The sequence below is a fragment of the Pithys albifrons genome, chromosome 3 (genome assembly GCF_047495875.1).
Source record: "Pithys albifrons albifrons isolate INPA30051 chromosome 3, PitAlb_v1, whole genome shotgun sequence".
NCBI classification, from domain to species: Eukaryota; Metazoa; Chordata; class Aves; order Passeriformes; family Thamnophilidae; genus Pithys; species Pithys albifrons.
In genome coordinates, this window is record NC_092460.1 from 3,671,190 (window position 1) to 3,697,973 (window position 26,784).

Consider the following 26,784-nt stretch of genomic DNA (forward strand, 5'->3'; position numbering starts at 1 on the left):
TGGCAGGGGGTGGAATGAGATGGGGTTTAAAATCCCTCCCAACCCAAACATTCCATGGGTCCATGATTTTCTTGCATTGACACATCACAGCGACTGTGAATCCAAAGCCATCCCAGGTGTAACTTGGCTTCCACAGAGGCTCTGCAGGCTAATGCACACTTTATTATAAAGTGCACTTCACTGTGCTTTGGGAGGCTGAAAGATAGGAGAGGTTTCGGGAAACTTAGTACAATTTGTTATATAACCTGCTCATAAAAAAAGAGGGGGGGCTTAAAGGAATTCTGCTGAGCCTTAATTACAGCAGCACAGCTCTAATACCGACATGAGCTGGAGCCAGACTCCATAAAACCCCCATCCGGCTCCTGCACAGCGACCTACGCGAACCTGATTCTTTGCCTGGGCTTCCAGCCCAGAAATTAGATGGAGTTTTTATTTAAGCCGGTAACGCGTCAACTTTCCCCGTCATTCCCAGCTCGCTGCAGGAGCACATTTACCCTCCCCAGGTGGATTCCGGGGAAGGCTCTGGGGAGACGCGCCACCCGCAGCCAGAGCATCCTCGGCGCCGGCGGCTCCCGGGGGACCTGCGGGGCTGGGCCGGGCTGGGCTGGGCTGGGCTGTGCCGTGCCAGTCCCGGGGAGGTGGGCGGGAGATCGGGTCGGGCCCGCCCCGTCGGCTGGAGAGGAGCGAGCGACGCTCCAGAAGAGCCGTGGGAGCCGCAGGATTACGGCGGAGCGGGGAAGGGCTGCGGGCACGTCCGGGAGCGCCTCGGCTGCAGGTGGGCGGCAAAGTTGGCGTGCGGGTGCCCGGGAGAGTCGCGGTTGGTGGGAGAGCCGAGCCCCCATCCCTCGGGAGGGACGGAGCGGAGGAGCCGCGGGAGCGGGGCCGGGGATGCTCCGAGCGCTGCCGCGGACACGGAGGCGGCTCCGCGTGGGATCGCGGCGGGGGGCGGCTCTCGGGGGGCTCCTGTGCCGGCGGTCTTACTCGGTCCGCACTGAGCGGGAGCTGCTGTCCCGTGTCCCTTGTCCCCTGTCCTCGCCTCGGGAGCCGCCCGGGGGTCCGCGCAGTCCCCGAGGGTGGGAAGCGCCGAGGGCTCCGCTGGAGCGGGCAGGATGCATTCTGGCATGGTCTGTTGCTCTTTCGTGTGTTTTACCCCGAAAATTGTTGTGAGCCTGGAGTTGCTCAAGTTCTAAAGCTCTGGCGTCGCTTTTAATTAAGCGGTAATTATCTCACAAGAAAGGGTGTGCAGAGCCTCTCGCCCCCCCAGCTCTGATACTGGGGGGGATCTGCCGTGTTGGTTCAAAACAACTCCCACACCGCTCCAGAGAAGGCTTTTTGAAAAGCTTTTTATTTTTCCTCATGAATAATACCTTTGCTCTCTCCGCACGTCACTCGGGACCCATCGGTTTCGACTGAATTTTGGCAAAACCGGTGCTTCCCCTCGGACACGGGGGAAGGTGGAGCTGGACGCGAAGTTCCTGTGCCATCTCGGGGCTGGCACAGCTGCGGGCTCCGCTTCCCTCTGCTCTCCGCAGCAGCATCTCTGCAGGGTCTGCCGGCTCTGTTCCCTCTTCCACTAGTGGTTTGCTTTCTCTTTTGGAACTTTTGTGATTTTTATGACTCATATCTTACTGCCGATGTTCACAGCATCGCTCTGTGACCTTGCTGCCAATTAAACGTGGTGCTTGGCTGTGATTAACCGAAATCCGAGCACCATTTTGTTGGATGTGTCGGAGAGAGATCAGTCCGTTTCTGATATGAAGTGATCCAGCCTTGGGTACCGGCGGGTTAGTCGTGATTGTCTTCCTGCTGGCACTGACACGATCGGAATCACTGCCATAGTGATTTTTATCTGTCCCCAAAGTGCTTGTTTTACACAAGGGGAAATAATGTCAGTATTTTTGTTATCAGTGTAAAAATAACATTCAAGTCCTTAGGGAGGGCACGCAAACTCTGCAAAGTATTGGCTGTGGTATTCTGCAAGAGAAACTTAAAATACAGCCTAATCCGCATGCCGGGTTTGTTCAGTGATGTATTTTTTAATGTGTATGGAAAGTTATGAACAAATTGTTGGAATCGGGAATGGAAATGCTGAAGTAACTTGTAAGCATTAGAAGGGTATTGCTACTCCACGTGGAATTGTTCCAGAAAGTTATTTATTATGCAAAAGACTTTCCATACTAATCTGGCAAATAAACTTGTGAAAGCATGAGGGGAAATGGTTTGGTGAAGGTGAAGAATTCTTGCTAAAATGCTGCTGAGTTGATGGCGGGGCTGAAGTTCAGGCACATCCATGCCCCGTGCCGTGAGCTCTGCCCTGCCACGCTGGCACTTCCCTGGGTCATCAGGGCTCCTTCAGCCTTGGTAGTGGCTTTGCTTCCCTCTGTTACTCTTGGCATTGCCTTGCACTGCAGGGAATGAACTGCAGGCTTGGGGCTGGAAGCGCTGGTGTTCCTTGGGAATGGGAAGCAGTGGGAGGTGCCACTCGGGTCGGTGTTGTTGGAACAGGGCATTGGGAGTTGGCACTGGCATTTATGACAGGGTTTTTCCAGAGTTGGTTGGTTGCTCAGTGAATAGAACATCAGGTAAGGGGTTGCCTAATTAATCTGATACTTGGTATATTTTATGTTAAGGTAGTAAAACCACGAGATTTTTTGAGAGAACCTGCAGGGTTCGGATCCACTGTGGAATGGTGGGAATGGTGGCCCTGCAGGTGACTCTGTAGCCCTGGCTCTCTTCCAGCCCTGATGCTGGTGACCTGAGTCAGGGTCTTGTGCAGAAATCCATGTGTGTATCCAGCTGGCTGCACCCTCAGCACATCCCTGGGCTCGTGGATGTGCGAGTTACAGACCCACCCAAACAACTTGTTCTTTAAATTCCTGAAGATCGTCAGGGTAGCCACGGAGCGATGCCGTATTTTCCTGTCACTTCTCTCTAATGCTCCTGTTGGAGTTTCCACCCACAAACACTTCCAAGCGCTCTGCAGGGGCGGTGGTTTTGCTTGTTTGTTTTTTTCTGAGCAAGACTCACTGTCTTTGATGTTGTTTATGTTTATGTTCTCGTGGTGTTTCTTGTGGGAATTTTCCCATTGCAATACCCCAAGAGCATCTTAATGTTATTGTGATACTGCAAATAGAGGAAATCTTTTTACTGTTCTTCCTGGAAGAGGCTGATTCGTGCAAGTGACATAAGCCAATGGTTTTCTATGTATATAAGTGATTATCAGGGTTTACTTTGATACCAGAAGACACAGATTAACTGCAGTCTGCAAATAAGATTTTTCATGCATTTCCAATGGTGTGGGGCTGTCAGCAAGGCTGCAGGGAGAGGGAAGTGATTAGTGATGAGGAATGACTCTGGCTGGAGGTGAGTATCCCCTCTGAGTATAAAAAAGAGAAATAATTACAAAACGATCTTGATTTACAAGAAAATCAAGGAAAAGGGGAAGTTTGTTTATCTGTAAAGTTACTTTTTGTATGTATTACTTTTCACCGTTTTTGGTGCTCAGCTTGGCAGTGAGATCTGTCTTGTTCCCATGGTAAATACATAACCTTCTAGTTCATATCTGGAAACCAGTGGACACTGGATTATAGTCCCCTGGGATGCATGCAGTCATTAAAGTGGAACATGCTGAAGGTAAAGGTGATAACAAATGATTTATTCACGGGACCTGTGTGATGAAAGCCCTGCTTGAGCTCATGTTGTGCATGGGTGATGTCAAGATACATTAAATGGCAAGATATTTTGGAAACAACTTTTGTTTGAAGAAGTTTAGGAACTTAACTGGTTTGGTTCTTCAGAACTGAATCTCTCACTGAAAGACTCTGGAAATGGAGTTGCCTTGGTGCCCGTGCTCTGAAGTGGTTGCTCTGTTGCTGCTGCCCTTAAGAAAACATATCTGCAGTGACAGCCATTCTTTTCCCAGGTCTTTCTGTTCTTTGGTGTTTTGCAGCTCTCCAGCTGAAGTCTCCCTCAGAAGCAGCTTCTCTCAGCCAAACCAGGGAAAGATCAGTCAGTGATTATCCTATGAAAAAAACAACTGAAATGCAGAAAAATGAGATTTCTAGAGCTGCAACCCTCTCTTGTGCTCACATCTCCACCTTTGGTGTAGTGAAGCTATTCAGAGGCATAGCCTGAACTTCTCAGGGTGGATTTGAGTATCCACATTTGACAGCATGTGATGTAGCAGAAAGAATTCGAGGAAAAAAAATGAAAGAATCATCAGAGATACCTTGTAATGTGCCTTAACCACAAAAGGCTCAGGTAAGGGCTGGAGGTTTGCATGGAGTGAGAAGTACTTTGCTGTGTGCAGGGGCTGCCTGTTTGGTGCTCAGAGGGCCACACTGTTCTCCTGTCCATTGAGACAGATGAAAAGCAGATCAAAGCTGATGGTCTTTCAAACAAAAGTGTGTCCAGGAGAGCACTGTTTGGGTAACAAAGGAGAGAAGGGGGGAAAGCTTTGGCTGCAGTCAACTACATTTACTATACATTACTTTTTAGTGTGCTCTCTATAAAAAGGAAGGACCTAATACAGAGTGAAGGGAAGTGTCAGGAGTTCTCAGTCTTGTGTTTGGTTGAATGAAGAGGGAAGGTGGTAGGCAGCTGCTGGGATAGTGCAGGTAGCTGTTTGTTGGGTTTTTTTTCTATAAATCTACTGTCTGCATGTTGAAATTCGGTCTGAGAAAAGATCAAAATGCAGCTCAGTATGTCTATAGCATTGGCTTTACTTTGAAAGAGCAGTTAGTTTTATACTCTTAAAGTTTCACTTATTAAATGTAATAAAGTATAATAATATTCCTTAAAATCAGTAATACTTTCATTTTGCATAGTTGATGTGGGATTTTTTCCCAAACTATGGCTTACAACTATTTTTCTCTTGAGAAATATGTCTGTTGATCAACCTAAAGAACAATTAACTGGCCAAGCTGCTGCATTTCCAGCTGAGGGAGGCAGCAGTGGGAGCTCCTGAAGTTGTGCTCAGCTCTGAACAACCACACCTACAACTTGCTTGTGCTCTCCTTGGGAAACCTTGTTAATGGGCACAGGCAGTATTTGAAACTGGATGATACATATTTTAGTGTTTTGTTAATCCAGATTGCACACAGGAGAAACTTTATCTGTGTTTGACTGTGAATCATGAAGGATTTACCATTCCAGGGTGGTGGGACCCCAGAAGATGAGACCCAGCAATGTGGGCTGTAAAATGCTTTTGAGTGAGTGGTCAGGCAGTAAGGAGAGAACAGCAGGAATGACCAGACTTGTGTGGGAGGTTCTTGTCAGTCCTTTATAGGTGCTAGAAAATACAAACAGTATGTTCATACCTGCAGTGTGAGGGGGAAACACAGACTGGGATGGCAAGGAGTGAATTGGTGTGAGCATGAAGGAGCTTAAAGGAATCTTTGTGCAAGGGAAATCTGGCTTACAGGACAGTGGCACCAACCTGCCTGTCATCCTGGGGACCTCTGTGGTCTCTGATATGGTGTAATTGCACCAGCTGTGCATGGGGCAAAGCTCCTGTGCTGCCCCTGAACCAGGGGGGTGTGTGTGGTGGGCACAGCTGTCTCTGCTTTCTGATTGCAGCTTATTGGCAGGGAAAGTCCAGAGTGGTTAAACACATTCAGCTGGTACAAATTAGCCCCTCCACACTGGGTTTAACTGAGGAGAACTAAAGAAAGCTTTTTTTTATTATAGTAAGTCACTTGTGTAGTGCAGTGCCAGAGAAGCTGTGGAGTCCAGACCTGTTCAGCTGGAGAGGGGAAAACACCAGAGGCTCCAGGTATGGGCAGGTTTTTTCCCACCTATTATTATTATTATAGATCTATTCCTGTGTGCTCTTCCTTTGGTTTTTGAGATGTATAATTGAGGATAGACACATTGTATATTCAGTTATAATGGAGAAGTGATAAATCTTGAATTTTACTGCAGTTTCCAAACAGTAAGTTGAGCTTCACTGAAAGTTTATGGTTAAATTCAGTTTACTTTTCCATCAACACTTTAATCCAAGTGTAATGAGCTATCCTGGAATTAACTATTCTAAACATGCTCTCCTCTCTATTCCTGGTTTTTTGTGTACTGGCTCATTTTATAAAAAACACCCTCCTGTGTTCCTGGCAGTGCTGCAATCACAGTGCCATGGTCCTGATGTGGGAAGTGCATTTCAGTTCAATAGGCCTTGACAATTCTGAGGAGTTTTATTGCTCAACATGTTTAGGGCTTTTATGAAATTTAAGATATAATAAATTACAGCTGTTTGTAGCTGTAAACCTCTCTTTGGAGCAAAATGATGGGGAAAATTAACTGGTTTTCCACGGTGTGACTTGCTGTAAAGCATGGGCAGCTTCCCTTGTGCTTGTGCTGAGGTCAGGACAGGAATTTCCAGAGTGCTGCAGGACTTGACTACATAAGGAGCAATCCTGTCTAATCCAATCCAGGGCAGGTCAGTAAATGATAAATTCTGTTTAGCTTGCAAGCATGCTGATTTTCAGAGTTCATTTGCACAAATCAGGCATCTCTGGCATTGCAGACACTCCATGGGTTTTAATTGGGGTCTCTTGGCATTCCCAATAAAACCTGTGAGGTGAAAAATACTGTTTTAATGACATATTACTGTGGAGATATTTTATATGGAGAAACTGGTGAAACTTCCAATAGTTCATGCAGAAACCATCATTTATTTTCCTGAATACAGTGAAATGTTTTGGTTTCATCCTGGCTTCTCAAGGTTTATTGCAGTCACCTGGCTGTGTCTGTCCTGCCTATCCATCTGTCCTGCTGGTGGAGGACAGTTTCTAAAACCATGAAAAAAGGGTCTTTCTTTACTCCTGCCCAATTTATTGCCTTCACTGGGGAAAGAACAAGCATGAGGATGATCTTGATGGTTCTGAGGTGCTGGAGCAGGTATAACCCCTGGTGGGGCTGTGTTGGTAGAACATTCATGTGCAGCTTTTATATCAGAAGCTCCTGACTAAAGGATCAGCATTTTCCCTGATGGCTTTTTTCTTTATTTAAATGAAAACTTTTTGAGTGGTTGCTGCTGCAAGTGTAGTGCAGGTTGTTGTGTGGGCAGAGCTGAGTGGGAGGAAAGCTCTGCAGCATCCTGGGTTATTTAACATCCCAGCCAAGTGTGTTGATGTAGGTTGTAAATGACAATAAAAGGAAAGGGCTGTATATGCATGTGTGTGTTATTAGGGTAATTTATAAAGCAGAGGGTAGGCTGACAGCATTTCTGCTGGGTCACTGCTTGACCACCAGTACCTCTTTACTTCTGAACTGTCTTATGCTGTAGGAACAGGCTGCTGGAAATTTAAATAATAACAGTGAAAGGTTGTACTTCTTAAAAACAAGTGCTGTAAAAAACCCTGGTGAAGAAGAGCTGTTAGCACACACCTTGTCACATCTGTGCATTTCCCTGCTGTTAATAACACCAGCAGAAGAACCCCAGATCCTGTGGTTTATAGTCCTTTATCTGTGCACTTCCATATCAGTTTGAGCATTAAAATGTGTGTTTTTAGCAATGTGTACCCCTGGATAGAGATGCATTGATGCTGCAGAGCTGTTGGAGGCACTCACTGGGTTTGTGTGTGTGTCAGTGTCTGTTAGCACACTGAATTTTTTAAACCAGAGAAAATGTTTTCTTGTTTTAGACTAAAGATCCCAAAAGAATGAAGAGGTGTTTATGTTTACTTGACCAAACATCTCCCTGCTACAACTGGTAGGAGGTGGCTGCTTAAATTCCTGCTGAGAACTCTTTTTTTATTTCCATTGCCGTGGGACTGGGGGCCAGTTTGGCTGGAGCTGTGCTGAGCCCAGGGCTGTGGGCACAGCCCCACGAGCTCTGCTGCCATCCCTGCCCACCTGCACTGGAAGGGCACTTAAATGGGTTCTTCTTCTTCTTGACAACACAAAGGGCAGCAGCTGCTCATGTGTGACTCTTCTCCCATTCTTGGGTATTTACTTGTTTGTCTGTTTTCTCCTCTTGATTAAGCAAGAGTCAGCTTTTGTCCCAGAAGTAGCTAAAATAGTGTAAACCAGCCTTATTTTCCTCTTCTGCCCCATTTTTGAGGCTCTGCCTCCTCACACAGCACTGTTCCTCTCCTGGCTTGTCTCACAGCTTTCCTGTTCTAAAAATCCCGTTGAAATTACAGTGGAAAAAGCCAAAAAGCCTTACAGAGAACTGGCAGACAATTCCTAGAATCAAATACAATTGCTGAAGTGGTTGCATATATCTGGTAGTTTTCCTTTTAGATGTTTGCCTTAATCTGTTTATAGATCTTGCAGTTTTTCAATTTCTCGCTGTAATTTTTGTAACTATTGGATTTTGAATCTCACATTGACTATTTTCACTATTGTATTGCTAAAGAAAATAAAAATTGCTATGGCTGTGGAAAAGAGCTGTGTTTGTAATGCTTTAAAAGCTGTAGTTCAGTCTCCTTGAGCACCTTTTTTTTCCTTGATAAGCTTAAAATGTAAACAGCAGAGGTGTTATATCTACCAGTGCTGTTCTTCTCTGACTGTTAAATGAAGAATAAGTAGAGTTTCCTCCCCTCTTCTCCAAGAATTACAGAAGATTGTGGGTTTTGCTTGGCACTTAATGTAGCAGGTTCTTTTCTGCCATGCAACTGGTTCACACACTCAAATCCAGGTGCTGGAAAGTTCTAGTATTTCATCAAATGCACTTGGAGACTTTAAAAGCTGCTCTGCAGATCTTTCCTTCTGCAAAGCAGCTGGAATAAGTTGAACCTTCGTGAAGGAACACCCCATGCTCTTCAAAACCAGAGCCCACAGGAGCCCCTGGTGGGAGAGGTGAGTGGTCCCAGCCCCTGAGCATCCCCCATAGTGCCCTGACCTGGTGTGTGACACCACTGGAGTGTTCCCTGGAGTTGATGGTGGCATTTACTTCCTCTCCTTAAGGCATTAAGGTCTAGGAAGGGATCACAGACTTTCCTCAACTTTTTTCATGTTTTCTTCAACAGCTTCCAGGAGGACTATAGGGTCAACTTCCCTGTTCATTATTCATTCACTTCCTGCTTTGATGGAACTTAATCAAGACTTCTGTAAGACTCAGGTTTTGAACTTCTCCCTATCCTGTCCCACGAATACTCTTGACTAGATCCGTGGTGTTTTGATTGGCTCATTTTCAGATAAAAAATCCAAACCCCTTCTCATATGTCTGTCTGGGGACAGAATAACAGTATTTATACTCCTTTTTGCAAGTACTTCTAGATGACCACAAAGCAGCTCCTTCCTAGTCAGACTCCACTTAGAAATGTGAAATAATATCTTGCCCAGAAGCTGAGTTTACCATGTCATGCAAGTGAAACAAGTGTGGGACTCACCTTCTCTGTTAAACTCTCCCTGACTTGAGTGGGCAGGTGGGTTTTTTTTGGGGGAAATTCGATTGTTTTTTTCCTCTTTCATTGGTAAGAGAACAGAATGAGAGTACTCATGAAGTATCTGCTCCAAGTGTAACTTGAACAGTTTTGATATCACTTGCTGAATGTTCTCCAGAGTTAAGAAAGTTGCATAAGCTCCTTATCTAAAGATAAGCAGCTTAAGGAAGTTGCAAAGCTCCACCACCTCGTCCTCCTTGCTGTTGAGCTGTTTTAACAAACAATCTTCTCTTCCCCAGCATCTGAATATCCTGATGTTACAGATTTTGATAACCTGCCTAGTTACCTGCTCATGCCTGGGTGTTATCCTGGAAGAACAAAAAGCTGCCTTTGCACAGCTGTGAATATAAAATAAAAACACAAAAGTGACATGTGTGAAACTGATAGAAAACAGTGATAAGGTTTGAGGTTCAACCTGAAGTTTTCTCCAGTCTCCTCTTGTTCCTAGATGGAGTCTGGTTTGCTTAATGCAGAGTAGGCACGAGTTCTGATCTGTGGCCTTAAATCCCCTTAATTTCTCACCAGGTTCCTTCTCCCTTTTTGTGAACCTTGGCTGCTGTCACGGGGGTGTTCCCAGCATGAAAAGAATGACATGGAAGTCTCAAACAGAAACCCCTAATGGCATAGACATGCTCCCTTTTAGTGTCCAAGGATTCTCTCTTTCCAGCAGATAATAGTCTGAAGTGGTATTTTTTTAGGAGAACCAGGCTTGGACTTTTTATTTGGTGCATACAGCATCATCTGGAAAGGGAAAGTCATATTTTATTCTCTGCAGGTAACTTAGGAAAATAAGCAGAACAAAAGTAGTCTTCTCTATCCTTCTGCCCATTTACAATATTGTAACAAAGGAGATCTTCTCCCAGCCCTGGGCTCCCTGCAGCAAGGACAGAAGAATCTGCATTTCCTCCCTGTTTTCAGAAAAATTTCTGTGCCCCAGTCTGGGGAACGAGCAAACAGTGAACTGCCTGCAATTCTAATGGGAATTTCTTCTAATTCTACACTTGTAAGGATCCACCTTTTGCCTTTCCAGAAGACTCAGCAGCTTGTCCAATGAGCCTAATTAAAGGTGGTAATGGACACACCGTTCTTGGATTGATTTATTCCTCTGCTTCCTGGGAAATAATAGTGCAGAGGGATTTGAAGTGGTGAAATGGCACATGTGAAAGGAAGTGGAGATGCAAGCAAGGCTTGCAGCAGGGAGCTGATGTGGGTGTTTTATTTGCACAAAAGGAATGTTAATGTTGCAGAGATGAAAAACTCATTGATGCTTTACCTTTGTTAAGTTTAACTTGTCATGAACTCACAGAAATGCAAAGTCATGGAATGGTGTGGGTTGGAAGGGGCATTAAAGACCATCCTGTTCCACCCCCTGCCATGGGCAGGGACACCTCCCACCAGCCCAGGTGGCTCCAAGCCCTGTCCAACCTGGCCTGGGACACTCCCAGGGCTGGGGCAGCCACAGCTTCTTTGGGCACCTGTGCCAGGGCCTGCCCACCCTCACAGGGAAGGTTTTCTTCCCAATATCTAATCTAACCCTGCCCTTCTCCAGCTTCAGGCCTTTCCCCTTTGTCCCCTCTCTACTTTATATGTGCAGGCAACTGTAATTCTGGGCATGCTTGTTATTTATTTATCTTGTTCCTTTGCAAATCCTCCTGAGGGATGTGTTATTCTGATAAATTCCATGAGTTTGCTCTGCATTGTGTGGAGGACTTGTGAAAAATACAGCCCTCTGTTTCATTGGGATGGGTTTTACAAACCTTAGACTTTGCTAACCAGAAGATGCTGGTACTTCTAGAAACAAAACCCCAGCAAGGCTTTGTCATTAATTGACAAAGCTCTATTATGATACTTTTCCTCTCCATGATGTCAAATATCTGTATATCCAATTAATATTACAGGAAAGTGAAAGAAGCCTTGAAAGCCCCCTTTAATATTAGGCTTTGAAAAATCCTGTGTCCTGGATCCATTGTGGTCAGAGGAATTTAATGGTCTGGTTAATCAAAAAAAAAGGCCCCAAAAGCCTTTGTAGAATTAAAATTGCTTTTTATGACTTAAAAACATGTATTGTAGGCACAGCTTCAAGTACTCTTGTCCAAGGTTTTTTTGTAGATGAGTTCATACTTTGCTTTTGCTGTAATGGTACCACTTTAAACCAGGCATAGTATGTTCTTTTAGGGCTCCTTTTTCAGCATTTTCACCTTCCCTGAAGGATGTGGAGGTGTCCCAAATATTTTAGCAGCTGCAGCTCCTTCCATGCCATGTGTCACAGGTGTGACTACTCAAATTTCACATTCCACTCAGAACAACTTCTCCCTGTGAGGCAGAGGAAGAATCCCCCAAATGTGTGTTGACACACATACACCCATTCCTCAGGGAGCATCTTTTCTCTTGCTAAGAGTAACTCCAGAAAAACATAGTGCAGAAAGTCTTGGTTTCTGTGGGAACATCAGGAAGGTTCTAGGGGATGCTGCCCTAGGTCTGAGAGGCTTAGGAAGAAGTCTTAGGACTGTCCAGCAGCCTTTGCTGCTTTGGTTTTAGCACAGGAAAATACAAAGGTCTGTAATGCAAAGTAAAGGACTTCTGGTGTCTTCTACAAACTTAGTGGTGGATTAAAGTTATGTGGCAGGTCTGTAATGCAAAGTAAAGGACTTCTGGTGTCTTCTACAAACTTAGTGGTGGATTAAAGTTATGTGGCAGGTCTGTAATGCAAAGTAAAGGACTTCTGGTGTCTTCTGGCCCCTTCCTTCCTTCCTTCCTTCCTTCAAAACAGGGATGTTGTTAAACTGCATAAGCAGCTCCCACTCTGTGCTTTAAATCAAGGTTGGTAGTGGATGTTGCTAAAGGGACTAAAGTGTGCCTGGGCCCCAGAGCAGGAGGGCTGAGCTTTCTGGTTCAGCAGCTTTATTGGTTTTTAAAGAATTATGAATTTAGTTTGAGGTCATTTCTGGAAAAGCACTTTCTCTTGGTCTGCAGGACACGATTAATGGTGAGAGCAAAGCCAAGTGCATTAAGACATGAAGTGAACCTTGGAGATCCAAAAGAAAAACAGCAGCATCTGGGGCCTGGGGCTTGTTGCTTCTTTCCTGTTAGACATGGTGGGAAAGAATTGTTACTCTCTGAAGAACAGGTAAAGTGATACTTGGGAAAGGGAGTTTTTTGCTTAGAAAGGCTCAAAGTGTGGGTTTTCTGGAGCTGTTCTTCAAACTCATTTTGGTGCCATGAATTACTCCAGAACAATATTATTATTATTATTGGAATAAAAAAACTTCCTGAGCATCAAAACTTAAATTTCTGTTGGTTTCTCCACCCTCCTCCATGGGCTCTGTGTCACCCTTCTGCAATTTGTTTTCCTGCCAGGACATTTTGTATTTTGGTACTCTTAATACTTACAAACCAATTAACCTCTCTTCCTGTCTTCTCTTCCTTCCATGTTTTTCAAACCTCTGCCAGAAAGAGATTTCCTGATTTGAATTTAGTTCCTGAGTAAAAAAATTGATTTTTTTAGTGTTTTACATGTTCTTAGCTTCATCACCACTGAGTGTTATCTCAGTGGAACTCTCCACTCCTTCCAGTTTTGTTTGGGTTTTTTTTCCATTTCTTTTCTTTTTTTAAACCAAAGCTGTCAAACTTACCCAGCAAAGCCAATATAGTCTTTATCTCATCTAACCTTGTGCTGATATTTAAAGAGATCTTGCTAAGTAATTTAAACACTGGGTGGGTTTTTTTTTCTCCCTGGAAGTGAGGTCTCATTACAGGGGAGGATAAAAGGGACATCCCACAGTTGTTTGGCAAACAAGTCTGGCTCTGTCTTGGCTGCTTTTGGTGGATCAACTGTGTTTGCACCCATTAATCCTGGGATGGACCCCAGTGGTCCCCTTTTAGTGTCAGTGAAAGAGAACTCAGTGGAAATGGAACCTCTTGTTTTCTGCTTTCTCCAAATTATGGAGACACGAGGAATGAAGATGCCCAAATAATAATTATGTATCTAAATTATGGAAAAAATGAGATTAACTGCTGTCATTTCATTGTTCATCATGTTTTCTCCTTGTTCCCCTCCCCATCACATGGGTCTGGGAATTGTCTTCTCCCAGCAAAGCAAATGGTACCTAAAGTAATGCTGGAATTAATGTTGGATCAGTGAAAGGGAGCAGGAATGGGGAGGACAAAACAGAAAGTGAGGAGTGGGAAGGGGTGGCAATAAAATAAAAGTAATAATTAAATAAAGACCATATTCTGTGGTCTTAATAGCACCCTTAAGATGGTTTGATTCTGTTACTGTGCTGACATGTGCAAGCAAATCAGCCACACTCATCAGCTGAACACCTGGAATGGCTTTAGCAGGGTCTCCAAAGGGGGGTGTTCTGTCTTTGGCTTGGGTGTGTTTTTCCTGTTACAATCTCACTTTTGGGTTACTATCTGTGCTATTCCTTTGAAATTTGACTGAAATATGCAGTATTTGAGTTTTCAGGCAGTGTCTCCCAGTTTCTTTAAGAAAAAAAAGAAAAAACTTTGCATGAAAATATTTGAGCATTTTATTTCTGTTCATGAGAGAGGAAACTTTCTTGGGCTGGAGAACTTTTTGAGTGAAACTTCCTAGACATCGATGCAGATTAAGCTGCCTTGGTCTCAAGTAAGAAGTAGAAGGAGGAAAAAAAACGTGCTGAAATGGGTTCAGCTATAACCATTGAGCTGTGACTCTGAGCCTCTCTTTCCTTTCACATCAGTGCCCTGTGCTGCAGGGGATTATTTTCCTGCATGTGACTTGGAGTGAGATAATCACAGACAGGAGAGATTAAGGGTACCTGTGGCCGTATCTCCTGAAGCTCAGTTCCTTGCTGCTGAAATTGGTGAATTCTTCTATCTGGCTCCTCCATTCCCGGGATACAGATATTTCAAAAGAAGAAGAAAATGCTGGGACAACTGTATATAAAGTGTAAAATTCACATTTTTACCTTTATCCCCCTTGTTTATTATATATTTGAAGAGTTTATGCCATTTTGCCCTCTTGGTATCTTAGTTCTTGGGAATTAATTGTTCTTTGGTGATGAAACAGAGACAAAACATCTCCTTACCTGTTGCATGGCAGGCTGTAAACAAACTTCGTGCTGGACACATGAGGCAGTGGGGCTGGTCCTTCAGCTTTGGACATCAGAGGGAATTTCTCCATGGAAAGGGTGTTCAGGCACTGGAAGGGGCTGCCCAGAGAGTTTTGGAGTCCCCACCCCTGGAGGTGTCCAAGGCAGGACTGGCCGTGGCACTCAGAGCTCTGGGCTGGGGGACAAGGTGGGCACCGAGCATAGGGTGGTCTCCAAGGGCTGAGAGGGCTTTTCCAAGGTGGGCACCGAGCATAGGGTGGTCTCCAAGGGCTGAGAGGGCTTTTCCAAGGTGGGCACCGAGCATAGGGTGGTCTCCAAGGGCTGAGAGGGCTTTTCCAAGGTGGGCACCGAGCATAGGGTGGTCTCCAAGGACTGAGAGGGCTTTTCCAAGGTGGGCATCGGGCACAGAGTGGGCTCCATGGGCTGGGAGGGCTTTGGCGAGATGGGCATCGGGCACAGGGTGGGCTCCATGGGCTGGGAGGGCTTTTCCAAGGTGGGCATCGGGCACAGGGTGGGCTCCATGGGCTGGCAAGGCTTTGGCAAGATGGACATTGGGCACAGGGTGGGCTCCATGGGCTGGCTGGGCTTTTCCAGCCTTGGGGATTCTGGAATTCTTGCAGGTGAGGGACTCCAGTGGTGCATCCCCCCAGTGCTGTGCTTGTCCCTTCAGCCACAGGAGCTGGTGGGATGTGAGTTATTCCCAGGGATTCCCTTGACACAGAGCTCTGTGCCTGGCCCAGCATCACCTTCCCTTCCCCATCCCTGGAGGCAGTTGGGAGGATGCTGTGACCTCAGAGAAGACTCTCCAGAGGAGCCCTTGGCTTCCCCACCCAAACTGCCTCACTTTTGAGTTGTTTTCCACGAAGTCTCTCCAGTGTTTAAAGACTGTTGCACTCCAGTGTGTGTGCTGAGCTTAAACCCAAGATTTACTGCCAGTTCAGTGGTTTGTGTGGCACCTCACCCTTGCCTGCTCTGGCAACAACTGTAGATGACTAAGAGCTGAGGAAGAGATAACAAAGGAGCCCTGGTGTTCACCTGGCCACAAGACAGAGGACAAACCTGGAGGTCATCCCTTCCTCTTGGCTTGTTTCTGTTTGGAGGGAGAACAGACCTTTGTGTGTGAGGCTCAGGGAAAGAAGAGGAATGTTGCTGTGCAGCAACGTGTCTCACCAGCAAGTCTGCACCAATTTTGGGTCAGTTTTGGTCTAGAGAATTTCATTTGTGTTGGTCAAGAAGTAATAAATGTATAGTGTAATAATAAAACATCGAATTCCCACCCACGTGTACAGATGTGCCAGAAGACCCATGCAGAGGATAATCATCTCCCTTAGAGTCATAGAATCCATTTATTTGTTTGAGGATTTGATGTATTGGCCTTTATAATGTTTTCCTGTTCTGTACAAAGCTGAATTAGTGGTTAAAAAACCCAAACCAACCCAGCAGGCTGTGCCATCACACCTTGGCAAGGCCATCCTGTCCTGCTCTGAGTAAACTGGCCAGAAAAGGCAGCATGAAAATGCATCAGTAAAGACTTTAAAATATGAAATCTGGGAGGCTTTTTCCATTTAAGAGCAAAGTTGAGTCCAGAGCTTTGCTGGAAGCCACAAGGTGGCATTTGGATGGGAGAGGTGGAACTCTTAAAGGTTCTCATCCTCACATCTGTTAGGAATTTGTTTTTCCATTCCCACTGGAAACAGAGAAGTAACTGTGCTGCTTTTCCTGGAAAATGCCTGGTTAGTGCCATGTACAGCCCATGTTTTCAGTCTTGATTGGGCATTTTGACCACATGGTGATGCATTGAGGATTTCTTGATTGACAAAAATACCATTAAAATGGAATAAATTTTCTTAGAATCATAGAATTGATTGGGTTGGAAAAGACCTCCAAGATCATCGAGCCCAACCCTTGGGCCAACTCCAGTCCCTTTACCAGATCATGGCACTCAGTGCCACGGCCAAGCTCAGTTTCAAACCCTCCAGGGATGGTGAATCCACCCCCTCTCTGGGCAGTCCATTCCAATCCCTGAGCACTCTCTCTGCGAAGAATTTCTTTCTGCTCTCCAACTTCAATTTCCCCTGGCAGAGCTTGAGCCCATCGTGCCCCCTTGTCCTATTGCTGAGTGCCTGGGAGAAGAGACCAACCCCCACCTGGCCACAACTTCCCTTCAGGGAGTTCCAGACAGTGCTGAGGTCACCTCTGAGCCTCCTCTTCTCCAGGCTGAACACCCCCAGCTCCCTCAGCCTCTCCCCACAACACTTGTGCTCCAGTCCCTTCTCCAGCCTCGTTGCTCTTCTCAGTTGGGGTGGAAGAGACCTCTGAGATCATCAACCCTTGATCCAACCCCACTGTGATCACCAGCCCAGGGCACAGAGTGCCCTGGGCTGGTGATCACAGTGGGGTTGGATCAAGACATGGTGGATTCTCTGTCCCTGGAGGTGTTTAAGAGGACACTCAGTGCCACATCCAGTCCCTTCTCCAGCCTTGTTGCTCTTCTCTGGACTCGCTCCAGCACCTCAATATCCTTTCTGAACTGAGGGGCCCAGAACTGAACACAACACTCAAGGTGTGGCCTCCCCAAGGCAGAGTCCAGGGGAAGGGTCACTGCCCTGGGCCTGCTGGCCACGCTAGTTTGGATCCAGGCCAGGATCCCCTTGGCCTTCTTGGCCACCTGGGCACACTGGTGGCTCCTGTTGAGCTTCCTGTCCCTCAGTCCCCCCAGGTCCCTCTGCCTGGCTGCTCTCCAGCCACTCTGTGCCCAGCCTGGAGGGGGTTGTTGTGGCCAAAGGGCAGGACACTTGAGCATTAATGAGACTTGGAAGGAGGAAAGAGAGGGTGAAAAGCAAGGGATTTTTCTGCAGTTGTCTGTCTAGTTTGCATTATTAGATTGCTGCATGTATTTTATCTGTAAATCTGGCTGTAAATACATGTGTATGTGTGTGTGTGCATGCACACAACTGGCAACACATTTTACTGTTTTACCTGCAAACTCTGTGAGGTTTTTCAAGCCCAAAGTGTACTGACTGTTTAATTTGTCAGCTGTAAAAGTATTCAACACAGAATGATTTTTCTCATATGTTGCAGTTTAAATTGTCAGTATAAGAGAAGTTTAGTGGGTTGGAAATGTTGTTTCTGTCTGGTCTGATTGAGTTCCTGAGTTTCTCCTGCAGTGAGAGAGACCAGAAAAGCTGGAGTATGGATTTTGATGAGTATTTTTGGGACTAAGAGCAGAAATATTTGTTATAATGAGTGCTCTCAATCAAAGTAACTACTTCTTTACAAAGTAAAGTTGGTTAAACACAAGCCCCTCCTGGTGTAAATTCTGCTGCATTTGGGTGTTGGGAGTATTTCCATGTTGAGCTTTATCTGCTTTTGAGCTGCAGAGTAATATATTGTCAACACTTTTTAAGTGGATTGACTGTGTTGCTGTTTTATTTATTGGGATGTCTATGGGTGATTTTTTGCTTTGTTGCTTCATTTTAATTTTTTTTAAGTCTTTGTGTTGGGAGGGAGCTTAGCAAAGGCTTCAAGTTTCTGTTGGATTTTTTGTTGTTGTTGTTTTCTTAAGTGCTTGAAGGTGGTGTGTCATTACTCTGTGGCACTTTGCTCCCTGGATGCCTCAATTCAGGTAAATGGAACTGCCTGAATTCCTCCTGATGGGATTTGAAGCCCATCTCAAGGGCAGGATGTGTCTTGCTTGTCCTGTATGATGCTTTTAAGTAGACATTGCTCTTGTGTATGGGAGAGAGATGAGTGAGAATGGCACATTCTGTTAAAAATACCAAAATTGGAGTGTGTGGTGTTACTGTGGGCAGGAGGAGTATTGGAAATTCAACAGGCTCTGAATTTTTGATGGAGAGGGAACTCGGGACAAATTGCTGTAGGTGACCCTTGGAGCTGGGGCAGCTCAGACCAGCATTCCTGGAGCTCCCTGGGCACCTGCAGTAGGTGGATGTTCATTCCCACTGGGACCCTGTGGGATGCAGGGATCAGCTCTGTTCTGGCCAAGGAATATCAAAGGGAGATTATGTATGCAGTGGAAAGGGATGAGTTTTACTGGGGCAACCATGCAGGATAAAAGGAACTTTTGAAGTTGTGATTTGTAGGAGAAGGAACCAAAGGTGCTTTGAAAGAAGTACTGAGTTGTTGGTACCTCACCAGAGACCACTCTCCATATGTTAACAGAAAGGCATTCCTCATTATATGGCTAATAAAGGTTCCTGTGCTGATCCCCCAGTGTGGGCAGCAGGGCAGGGGGGGATTCTGCCCCTCTGCCCCCTCAGGTGAGACCCCACTTGCAGAGCTGCTCCAGCCCTGGGACCAGCACAGCAAGGACATGGAGCTGCTGGAGAGTCCAGAGGAGGCACCAGGATGGTCAGAGGATGGAGCAGCTCTGCTGGGAGGGAAGGCTGAGAGTTGGGATAGTGCAGCCTGGAGAAGGGAAGCTTTGGGGTGACCTCATTGTAACCTTCTAGTGCCTGAGGGAGCCAACATGGAAGATGGAGAGAGACTATTTACAAGGGCCTGGAGTGACAGGACAAGGGGAATGACTTCAATCTGACAGAGCAGAAATTATTTTAGGTATTAGGAAGAAATCCCTCCCTGTGAGGGTGGGCAGGCCCTGGCACAGGTGCCCAGAGAAGCTGTGGCTGCCCCAGCCCTGGAAGTGTCCCAGGCCAGGTTGGACAGGGCTTGGAGCAACCTGGGCTGGTGGGAGATGTTCCTGCCATGGCAGGGGTTGAACTGAAATGGGCTTTAATATCCCTTCCAACCCAAACCATACTGATTCTAATAGTCATGCCTCTTTTCAGAGACTAAGTGTTGACTCCTCAGCAGCATCTCCTGCCTGCCCAAGGCTCCCTGTGCCAATGGGCAGAGTCCTCTGGCAGCCCTGGAGAGCCTGTGACACAAATGGAGACATTTCAGTCATTCCTGGTGTGGAAATACAAATCAGGTCTCACCCTTTCCCCCAGTGCAGCTACACAAGGCATAGTTCATCCAGCTTCATATTTGATTTTTTTTTCCCCAGTAGCTCTGATTTATTTATCATAATTCTAGAGCTTCAGATTATTTAGAAGTGATTTGTGACATGCTGTCACCTGGGTTCAAAGAATGCCTGACCTCTGGAAGTACCTGTCTTGGAATGCCTGGTTAAAGGTGATGACCCATATGTGTTATCAAAAGGGTGTCTGAAATTGGTAGGTTACAGGGGGAAAGCCTCAGGCATACAAATTATAAGAACAGGGGCTTGAAAATAACAGAGGAAATACTTTATTTGTGGCAGGTCACTCTTCTGGAAAAAAAAAAACATAAAGAGTTTTGAAGTTGGTTATTGGTTGGAAATACAGTTATTCCAAGAAAGGAAGAATTAATGGGCAGAGCAGGGGTTGTGTCAACAAGGGTGCATTGCAATTGAAACATTATGGGGGTTTAAAGGCAGGAGGTTGTTGCACTGACAAGTAACATGGGTTGGGAAGGCATTTGATAATCCACTGAAATACAGAGAAATTTATTTGTACAAGGTAATAAAATGGAGGTATTTAAAGTAGCAGCAATTACCTTTTGGAGGTGACTGGTGAATATAAATATATATTTTTAAATTTTATTAACACTTGCAGGGAATCTCAAAACTTCTCTTTGTGTTAAGTAGGCAAGATCCTGGGTTACCACAGGTAAAGAATTCTTCCCAAGACATTGCAGCTTGAAAGTACTTGCTTTTTAACATCCTTTCCTCATATATGTTTGGGAAATACAGTTTTGGCACTGAGTAAAGATTTTCCTTGGGGACTGAAGTGAATTTGGTGGTAACTGGGGCACACAGAGTTTGTCTGCAGATGGGCACTGCAGCAAAGCTGCTCCTCAGGGCACCAGAGCCTGCCCAGGGCAGAGGGATGGAATCATGGAATCTGGGCTTGCATCCCTGTGGGACCATCCTGCCAATTGAAACCAACTGTCTGGGCTGATGCCTGAGCTGTTAATATTGGCAGAGCAGGTGCTTTGTCTAATAGTTTTCTTAATTCAATTTACTCCATGATTAGAGGTCTGGTTTGTTTTTTAATACAGGCAGCTTCTGTAATTAGAACCCTTCAAAGCATTGGGTTTTGTTGGTTTCTGATAAACTGGTTAATCACAAGTCATGACTGGCTGGACAGAAAAAACAAACAGTATCAAGATAAGTTTTAAGTCCTCCAGGATGAACTTCTGTGGAACTCTGCTTTGTCTCATCAACTTTTATATTTATCAGTGTGTGGACTGTGGGTTTATCAATGTGTTCTATATTAAGTACTGAAGAAAAGGGCAGTATAATTTACATTTAATTTAATATCTGTGTTTTGAATTTGAAAAATTAACCTCCCCTATGAATGTAACACCTTCACTGTACCCACACCACAAATAGGTGTGATGTAGTTTTTGATGACAGTAACTGAACATATCATGAGAATTGAGTCACTGTCTTCAGTATATATTTGGGTCTGGGGTTGCTGTTGCTTCAAAGACTTGCTAATTGCAAATTGTATCACGTAAGTGATCAAATTGCAGGAGTTTAAAGAGAGTCTGATAAACATTTCCCTGTAAACTTAGGGAAGAATGCAAAGCTGGTTCTTTAGTTAAGTGTTCCTGTGGGCCTCCCAAAATTGATTGAGGTGAGCTGTCCCTGCAGGTGATGCAAAGGAAAGACCTCTGGCAAGATGGAAAGAGGCTCTTGAGCACTTGGTGCACAGAGTTGTGGAAGGGGAAGGTCTTAAAATAGAGCAGGATTCCTGAGGACTTCAAGATAAATGTCATTCCATAATGATTTTCTTTTTGCAACTTCACTGCTTTTGTTGACATGCAGTAACTCCCTGTGGTAAAGGCTCAGCTGAGCTAAAGCTTTTTTAGTGCTATCAGCTCTGAAATGGAAGAACTGCAGGCACTGAGCTCCCAGAGCCCTGCTGGTTGTTCAGGGGGTTGTGGTGGGATGAATGAGAGGTGGAAAGCAGAGATGGTGTGTGCCACTCAGTGTGGGGGGATGAGGATGTGGGGAGAGAGGGCATGCAGTCACCTCAAATGGTCCTTGCTGGGAAGAGGAGGGTGTGAACCAAGCACAGGGCTGGGGAGATGCTCTGCAGAGCAGAACCACTTCATGGTCTGTGTTCCAGAGAGGTTTGGAGGTTCCAGGGGGGTTTGGGCTGGGGAAGGTGCTCTGCAGAGCAGAACCACTTCATGGTCTGTGTTCCAGGGAGGTTTGGAGGTTCCAGGGAGGTTTGGGCTGGGGAAGATGCTCTGCAGAGCAGAACCATCTAGTGGTCTCTGTTCCAGGGGAGGTTTGGAGGTTCCAGGGGAGGTTTGGAGGTTCCAGGGGAGGTTTGGAGGTTCCAGGGGAGGTTTGGAGGTTCCAGGGGAGGTTTGGAGGTTCCAGGGGAGGTTTGGAGGTTCCAGGGGAGGTTTGGGCTGGGGAAGCTGCTCTGCAGAGCAGAACCACTTCATGGTCTGTGTCCCAGGGAGGTTTGGAGGTTCCAGGGAGGTTTGGGCTGGGGAAGATGCTCTGCAGAGCAGAACCACCTAGTGGTCTGTGTCCCAGGGAGGTTTGGAGGTTCCAGGGAGGTTTGGGCTGGGGAAGGTGCTCTGCAGAGCAGAACCACCTCATGGTCTGTGTTCCAGAGAGGTTTGGAGGTTCCAGGGAGGTTTGGGCTGGGGAAGATGCTCTGCAGAGCAGAACCACTTCATGGTCTGTGTTCCAGGGAGGTTTGGGCTGGGGAAGATGCTCTGCAGAGCAGGACCACCTAGTGGTCTGTGTTCCAGGGAGGTTTGGATCAGGTGCAGAGGGCAGATGGGCTCTGGAGCAGGGACCATGGCTGAAAGCATCCATAAATACAGTGAGACAAGCTGTAATAAAACTCTCCACATAACAGTTGCTGGTTCATCTGTATTAAGCTGTTGTAAATTAATTTTGTATAAAACGGTGCTTTTAACTAGGTCTGTGCTAATGACACACTGGAGAGACCTTTAATCCTGCTGGCTGCTTGCAGAAGGTTCTGTGGAACTTTGTTCCTCCTTTCTGTGCTTTGCAGCCCAGGTGGCTCAGGATGCTTTGCCTGCTGTGGATGCCCCTGCAGGGACAGGGAGGCTGAGGAAGAGCCACAGGCACCTCACAGTGGCTACCTGGGAAGCAGCTTCCTAATGAGTGGAGCTGCTGTGCAGACATGGAACCAAGACCTAATGAGACCCCAAAGGAGTTGGAGCAGCCACAGTTTTCCTTGGAGCACCGTGTGAAACTTTTCTGAGGAACAAGCCTCAGTGTTGCCTAGTGGGGTTTTAACTCTGCTCTTAGTCATGCTGCTTTAGCTTTTAACTGGTCAATTCTTTTTTATTTACAGTCTTTCAGGTGCATTTGTATTTTTTTCAGAAGAATGCTGCTGGCTCTGTGATATTGAATATTTCCTCTGTGTTTTGTTTTTTCCAAGCCTTCCCAATCTCTAATGTTAGATGACTCTGATATCTTACTCTCCAGATTTGCCAGTTGGATGAAATCAGAGTCAACTATTGCCTTCAAGTGACAAAAATCTCTTCTGAGTTTCTGTCTTGAGCTGGCACCATATCTATGCCAATGGAAGTAATAAGAGATATAAGCCTGATTTTAAGAATAGTTTGTAGTCAGCTCTGGCATTGGACTGGTCTACCCTTCCCTTGAATATTCCTTTAGCACTTCTGAGTTGGATTCATCTCAACAGAGACAGATTGAAGTGAACTGGGCTCAAAGCAAAGCCTGGAGATTACCTGGCATTAGGGTAAAACTGGCTTGAGAAATGCTGTGCAAATGGTTTTGTTCTTGTTCTTTTGGATTTTTCAAAAACCTGCGATTGTAACATTTTTCTAATTCTTTTTGTTTATTGAACACGGACAGGCAAGTGTGTGGTTGCCATGCAAAGCTGGAAAATTTTCATCATGACACTCATTCCTGTCAGGCTTAGAGGAGGGACTGAGAGACAGAGCCTTCACTGATCTGGAAGATTAACAGTCTACCAGAGAGATGTTCCTCATTAAAACCATTTCCTTGGGTAATTTTTCACAGCTGCTGATTTCATTTTGAGGGAAATTCGAAATGGGTATCCCTTCCTCAAAAGGAAAAATCCTAATTAATTAATTAATTAATTAAAAGGGCTATTTGAAGTTGCTGGGGGTGTTCCACACTGATCAGCACATTTTATGCTACTCTTTGGAGGTGACTTTACCATTCTCTAGAGTGTTAATCTCATAATTTATCCAAAGGGGACCCTGACACAGGTGCCCAGAGACGCTGTGGCTGCTCCATCCCTGGAAGTGTCCCAGGCCAGGTTGGACAGGGCTTGGAGTACCCTGGGCTGGTGGGAGGTGTCCCTGCCCATGGCAGGGAGTGGCACTGGGTGGGTTTTAAGGGCTCTTAAACTCAAACCATCTCATGATTTTGTGATTCTCAGCTTCTAATAATTCCCTGCCTTAGCAAAGGTACAGTGACCTCTGGTGTCAGCACATCTCCATGCTGAGCTTTGGGATCGATACAGACAAACAGGTTCCAGGTCTCTGGAGCTCTCCCGAGTTCCAGGAATTCCTGATTAATTTAGTCTCAGTGACTCTACAAATTCCAACTCCCAAGTTTAATATGAACTTGTCAGCCCGATCTGACAAGTTCCAATTTTATATCTAGAAATAAAAATTCCACCTTTGGGGAGTTACTGCTTTTTACACTTGACTCTGAGTAGTAAAAATTAAGGTCACTGAATAAAATTACTCTCTCCTGAACCTTTCCCAAACTTTCTGTTTCTTTCAGGCATTCTTGTACATCACTTGCTGTATTATTTGTTCTGGAAGTGCATGGGTTTTGGAGAGCTAATTTTGAAGGAAGAAAAAATCAGGTTCAATTTTCTTATATGTGTGTGCTCCCATCTTAATTAATTTGGTGAATTGTTTGGGGGGGGGGGGGGGTTTCTTGGTATTTGGTTGTTTTCCTCAACAGACTTCTTGGAGGAACTCATGAGAATTTGCTTATCTCTGACAGTTAAAGACATGGAATTGTTAGTTTTTCCTGGTGTGTTTGCACCACTTCACAGGTTTGCTTTTTTACTGCTTTGAAATACCTTTGCCTTCTGAAACCAGAGCACTGTCTAACACTGGGAAGCTTTCTAATTTCAAGAAATATTTTTATATTTCCTTTTTCATAGTCTGTATTAGTCCCTTTGTTTCTTTCCTTTCTTTTCCAACCACAGCAGGTGCTGCTTGTCTTTATTCTTTCTGCCCTTTCCATACAAAATGCTGAATTTCTGTGGAGCCAATTTAAGTCCAGGTGTTTCCAAAAGCACCAAAGGGATGCTGTGGATCTGCTCCTTTGCTTCTGTAAAGGGGGAAGCAAAATTATTCTTGGCTATTAATATTACATTACTCTTAATTTGCAAGATGTGACATTTGGGGAGCAAAATCAAGAGGCAAAGGGCTGGGACCTTTTTTTTTTTTTGATCTTTTTACTGTTGAGTGTGGATGACCCAAAAAACAACTTGGGTTATGTAGAAGCTTTGAAGGTGGTGAAATGTTGTCACCAGATTGTGAATCTCTGCACTGGGCAGTGAATTTCCTTGATGCAGGTTATTTCCACGTGCTGGATTACTGGAATTTGTATATTTTGAAAAATAACTTGCTGCAACCTTTCTATAGAATGGATTTTTACCTCCTTACCTGTCATGGGGATTAATACAATAAGAAAGAAAGGTAACAATGGAGCTGAGCTGCAATGATGTTCAATACTTGATTTTTTGGGAGCAATTTCCAAGCAGGAACTTTTCTCCTGAGCCAAAAATTGACCAAGGCTCTACAAACAACCTGATGGCACCAACTTGGCCTTGGTGCTGAGGTTGGGGGGAAAACCTCCTTTCATAGAGATTCACAGACTATTCTGAGTTGGAAGGGACCCACAAGGATCATCGAGTCCAACTCTTAAGTCAGTGGCCCACACAGGGGATTGAACCCACGACCTTGGCATTATTAAAACCAAATTTTAACTCCTCTTCTCTCTGGAAGGGCTGTTGCTCATCAGGGAACTGGGGAGAAACTTCACTGAGTTTATATTTTGCTGTTCACTGGGTGTGCACGTGGATTTGCATCTTTTGGAAGAACCAGAGTGTTACTGAGCATAAAGATACGTTTATCTGGCTTAAAGCTGTGAATTTGAACACTACCAAGTGTCAGGCTTTTAAAATGAAACATTGGTATTCAGGAATAGATCTTAGATTAGAAAAATCTTACAGAGCAGAGTGAAAATGAAGTGTTTAAAGTCATTTAAATCTTACAAGGTTAGCTGGTGACTACCATTCTCTCTCTTAGATATTAAAATTTATTAAAATACAATGCAGCCAGAGGTTGGGATGTATTTTTATGATTTTAAACCCACAAAGCCTTCCAATTTTATTTTTTTTTAGCTTCTACTAAAGCATTTTTTTCTGGCCTGAAATGGATCTATCATGTTCTGCTTTGCCCAGAGCACTTAAAGAACAAAATGAAATTAATTTAGCTTCTCCATATTTTTTCCCCTTTCCTTGCAAGAAAGCTGGCACATAAGAATGACCTACTTTAGTATTCCTGCTTCACCTCCTCCTGTTTTCCCTTCCTGCCCTTCTGGCTTGTCCTCACTGCTCAGGGCAAGTCTCAGTTCCATGGATTGGGATGGTGATGCCCTGTAGGATTTAGCTCTGCAGCCCAAATTAGGGGTGTCCTGGGATGCTCCTGTGCCAGGGTGGTGTTTGGATGGTCCTGCTTTTGGCTTTTAGGTATTAAAAGTTACTGAGATATAACAGAGCCACATTCTGGGAGGTGTGTCCATGGATTCCATGGATTCCTGTGCAGGCTTTGCAGGTGGTCCTTGGAAACACAGAGCAGGGAGTGGCCAACTCCCAAGTTTCTAGTTTCAACAAGAAGTTTTTGGTTTATTTTTTGGTTGTTTTGGTTTCCTTTTGTGGCTTTTTGTAGGTTTGGTTTGCTAAGGAAAAAAACCCCAACAAAATAAAAGCCAAACAGAAAATGAGAAAATTAGTCTTAAACTGCACATCTGCCACAGGACAGATTTCCACCTGTCTTTGTGTCTGCATGTGATGTCACTGGGGGTTTCTTTGGCTTAAAGAAAAGTTTGGACAACCCTCTCAGGCACCTGGTGTGACTTTGGGGATGTCCCGTGCAGGGCTGAGGGTTGGACTCCATGGTGGGTCCTGCCAGCTCTGCATATTCTGTGATTCTGTGAAGAATTAGGTTGTTGCCAGAGCACTGTTGAGAAGTTTTTAACCTGCAAAATGAACAGAATTTGT

General features: G+C 45.2%; 1 protein-coding gene across 2 annotated transcripts in view; it reads left to right on the forward strand.

The window, feature by feature from the left end:
• The first annotated feature begins 666 nt into the window (after positions 1 to 666).
• The window catches only part of CNTN3 (contactin 3), a 108,151-nt gene continuing 82,033 nt past the window's right edge, over positions 667 to 26,784 (forward strand). For both annotated transcript variants that reach the window (XM_071550218.1, XM_071550219.1), the window contains exon 1: positions 667 to 775. The gene's annotated coding sequence lies outside the window, so the exon portion shown is untranslated. The remainder of the gene's footprint in view (positions 776 to 26,784) is intronic.